Source organism: Alexandromys fortis, unplaced genomic scaffold, assembly GCF_014885135.2.
Source record: "Alexandromys fortis isolate MF-2015 unplaced genomic scaffold, M_Fortis_MF-2015_v1.1 scaffold_27, whole genome shotgun sequence".
NCBI lineage: Eukaryota > Metazoa > Chordata > Mammalia > Rodentia > Cricetidae > Alexandromys > Alexandromys fortis.
Genome location: NW_026067952.1, coordinates 1,976,584 through 1,980,689, shown reverse-complemented (window position 1 = coordinate 1,980,689; position 4,106 = coordinate 1,976,584). Strand labels below are relative to the sequence as shown.

Below are 4,106 nucleotides of genomic sequence, written 5' to 3'. Positions count from 1 at the left end.
GATTCAGGTCCAAAACACTACTGAGTCAGCCTTCTGCTCTGCCTCGCATCCTACCTACCGGGAGACGTGTGATGACAGTTTGAGCCACTCCCGGTGACTCTAAGTTCAAGCCGCCATTGGTTAAGGTAGCATCTCCCAGTTCTTCCCACTCTAACATAAGTTGTTCTCTGCTGTAAATCATGATACTTGAGAGACCACACCGGGGGACTGAACACCTAGTGACCCAAAACCCTTTCAGCCAGTGACATAGCAGGGCGTCTGAAAAGTAAGGACGACGCCCCCTCAGTTGCTTGTCTTAAGGACCGGTGCTTGGCGCACAATGAACACTCCATAGATGTCAGGAATTCCAGAATGGAGATGAGCAAGTGGGAAAACTAACGCAGCCGCTCGAGGTCCTTGGAGGGCTGGAGGAATCCAGACCACCTGACCACGCCCCTATCGCGCGCACGGCCCCCTGGGACCCGTAGTGCTGGGCGTGGCCACAGGACTACAAATCCCGGCGGCCCCCGCGCCGCGGGTTCAGCGGCGGCCGCCTCAGCTCCTCAGATCGCCGGCGGCGGCCTCGGCGGAGTCGGTGTCGGCGGCCGGGGCTGAGCTGTGAGTTTCCGATCGAGAGCTGCGCTGGGGGAAGATGGCGGCGAGCGGTGAGTGGAGAGAAAGGCGGCGGCAGGCAGCGGGCGAGGCCGGCGGCATGGCCCCAAGCGGGGGTCTCGGGGGTCCCCGGCAACGCGCGGCGCAGGCGACAAGGATCGGGCGGGAGGTGATGGGCTCCGGGGCCCGCGCAGGGTCGCGAGGAGTTCGCGGCCGCGGCCTCTGCTGCTTGAGCTCCCCCCCGCCGAGTCCCGGGTCGGAGAAGCGCAGTGCAGCCTCCTCTTCCCGCCGGCGCCGCCCGGCGGGGCGGACTCGGACTCAGCGGGCAGAGGCTGCAGCTCCGCTGCGAGCGGGCGCGGCGGACGCGGCGGACGCGGAGTCTGCGGTGCGCGCGGGCTGAGTGCGGGGGGTGTGTGCGTGGTGAGGAGCAGGGTCTGGGGTGTGTGTGTGAGAGATGGATGTGGGGTCTGCGCGATGTGCCAGGTATGTGGCGTGGATCCGGAGTCTACGAGGTGTGTGGGGTGGATGCAGTGTGAGCGTGGGGTCTGCAGGGTGGATGCAGGGCGTGTAAGATGAGTGTGCGGTGTTCGAGGTGTGTGGTGGTGTGTGCAGGGTGAGTAGAGGTGTGAGGGATGAGTGCAGGGTCTGCGGTCTGTGTGTGGCGAGTACGGGGTGGATGCGGGGTCCGCGATGTGTATGAGGAGTTGGAGGTGTGTAGCGTGGGTTCGGGGGATGAGTGCGGGATCTGCCTTCTGTGCGCGTGGATACCGGCTCTGCCGTAGTGTCACCTATCAACGCGATTACTTTCACCTTCCGAAATTCCCAGTCTTGATTCGTTCATTGATTCTGTTCGCAATAGTTTAAATGAAGCGAGCCTCACAGCCTGTGTGAAGTGGGAAGCAATGCTACTTCGTAGGCAGTTTGAGGGCTCCCAGGGTGGAAAAAGTTAACCAGTAGAGCAGCTGGGAGAGGCCAGATCATCTCAGGCCCACTGAACAGGAGCCCAGGACTCCATACTGTATGACACGGAAGGTTGGAGACCGTCTTGAAGTCGAGTAACTTTTCTCCCCCTCCCAAATGCTAAGACTTCCTTTTTTTTTTTTTTTTTTTTTTTGCAGTTTCTGAGTAGCGCTTCAAAGCCAACTTGTTTTTGTAATTAAGCTTGTGCGGTAAAAGACCAGAAAGGCGAGCCTCCAGTCTGCTGCAGGCTAAGTGGACTGAATGAGATGAGAGCGCTCGTGTCAGGGTTGCCCGAGATTTAAACGCCAGCTCTCGTTGGATCGGCTGGCTGATCTGTGCTGCACGAAAGCCTCAGGATTTGTTTCTGCAGGTTGTTGCGCAGACGAGATGCCAGGGGAGGAGTGTGGATTCCAGATCTTCAGCAAATATGCTGTGGAGATGGCTGTGTAAACCTCCGAGTTCGTGAACCGTTTGCTCTTTTGAAAAATCAAATGGCTATCTGTTTATTTAGAATAGGTTTTTCCATATATGACACCTAACTGAGAAGAACAAAAACACTCTCTGAGGCAATGACTGCTAGCCTTTCATGGGCTATGTTTGGCTTTGGGACTAAAGAGCAGCAGGTATATACAGAAAGAAGGAACAGAGAGAAATGGGGAGAGAGAGAAGTGTTTTCTTTTTGCTATCTTTACACCTGGAGGAGCTGGAGGGATGGCTCAGTGGTTAAGACCACAGGCTGCTTGCTCTTCCAGAGGACCCGGAATTGATTCCCAGCATCCAGCAACTGTCTCTAACTCCAGTTCCAGGAGTCGCCCTCTTCTGGCCTCTGTGAGCACTAGGCATCCACCTTGTGCTTGGACATAAAAAAAAAAATCTTGATAGCTGTTAGAAAGGCTCTTTTGAATTGAGTGCTTCCGTTGCTTGGTGTAAAACCCTTAAGGAAATAATAGCTTGTAGGGTGAGGAACCCTGAGGGTCCATTGTAAGATGAAGCCTCTGTTGGTAACCTGTAAAACGATATCAACACAGTAAGTAGCTCCTGTGTCACTGGAGGTTGCGTCAGGTTCTGAACTTAAATGAACAGTAATCTAAAGTGCCTCTGATCCTAAATTATATGTTGATAGAAAGGACTTAATTGTCCAATCAACATTAGAAAACAAAAAGGCACATGCCAGCTTTTGGCATATAGAAAAGTACATTTGTAGTTGGGAATTGTGGACTTGGTGAGAGGCTGTAATTGTAAACAGTTTCTACCAGAAAGCATCCCTTAACCAACACAGACGCCAGCATGTGATCAACAAGATTGTCTTTTTTAAAAATTGTTTTATGCTGTTATTTTGCTTGCATGTATATCTGTGTACCATGTGCGTGCTTATTGCCTGAAAAGATCAGAAGAGGGGGTCAGTTCCCTGGAACTGGATTTAAAGATGTTTGTGAGCTGGGTGTGGTGATGCACTCCTTTAATCCAAGCACTTGGGAGGCAGAGGCAGGTGGATCTCTGAGTTTGATTGAGGTCAGCTTGATCTGCAGAGTGAGTTCCAAGACAGTCAGGGCTACACAAACACTGTCTTAATAAACAAAAGTCAAAACAAAATAAACAAAAATGTTTGTGAGCCATCCTGAGGATGTTGGGAATCAAACCTGGGTGCTCTGGTAGGAATAGCCTGAGTGCTCTTAACCACTGAGCCATCTCTCCAACCCCTCAAATTGATATATATATTTCCTTCCTTCCTTCCTTCCTTCCTTCCTTCCTTCCTTCCTTCCTTCCTTCCTTCCTTCCTTTTTTTTTGAGGGGCAGTTTTCAAGCAAGGTTTTTCTGTAGTGTTGGGAACCTGTCCTGGAACACACAAATATATACATACATACATACATACATACATACATACATATGTGTGTGTGTGTGTGTGTGTCTGTGTCTGCATGTGTTGGTATACCACATCTGTGCCTGGTGTCTTCGGAGGCTAGAAGAAGATGTGAGATCAGAAGAGAGCATTAGCTTTCTTGGAACTGGAATTTCTAATGGTGAACTGTAGATGCTAGAGTGTGAACCCTGATCCTCTGTAAGTGTAGCAAGTTCTTTTAACCAGTAACCATCTCTCAGCCCCTATCTTTGGTGTTTTGAGATGGTCTCATTGTTCAGGCTGTTGTGGAACCTGGAGCTTACATTACAGTTCAGGGTGGTTTTGAACTCATCGTCTGCCTGCCTCAGCCTCCTACTGCACTGCTGGAATTAGAGATGTGACAGACACCTCATTTGGCTAGGATGCTCACTTTTTGTAAACCTCTGCATCATTGAACTCTACCTCCTGCTTTAGCCTCTCAAGTGGGATTATAGGCATGTCCTACTTTGTATTGCTAGAATGGTTTTAAAAATTAGTACTGGGGAGTTGGAGAGATGGCTCAGTGGTTAAGAGTACTTGCTGCCCTCCCTCCCTCCCTCCCTCCCTCCCTCCCTCCCTCCCTCCCTTCCTTCCTTCCTTCCTTCCTTCCTTCCTTCTTCTGTCCTTCCTTTCTTCTTCCTTCCTTCCTTTTTTTTTTTTTTTTTTTTTTTTTTTT

At 51.1% G+C, this 4,106-nt stretch overlaps 1 protein-coding gene across 2 annotated transcripts in view; it reads left to right on the top strand.

Moving 5' to 3' along the window:
• Positions 1-486: 486 nt before the first annotated feature.
• The window catches only part of Ncoa3 (nuclear receptor coactivator 3), an 82,507-nt gene continuing 78,887 nt past the window's right edge, over positions 487-4,106 (top strand). For both annotated transcript variants that reach the window (XM_050150696.1, XM_050150695.1), the window contains exon 1: positions 487-644. The gene's annotated coding sequence lies outside the window, so the exon portion shown is untranslated. The remainder of the gene's footprint in view (positions 645-4,106) is intronic.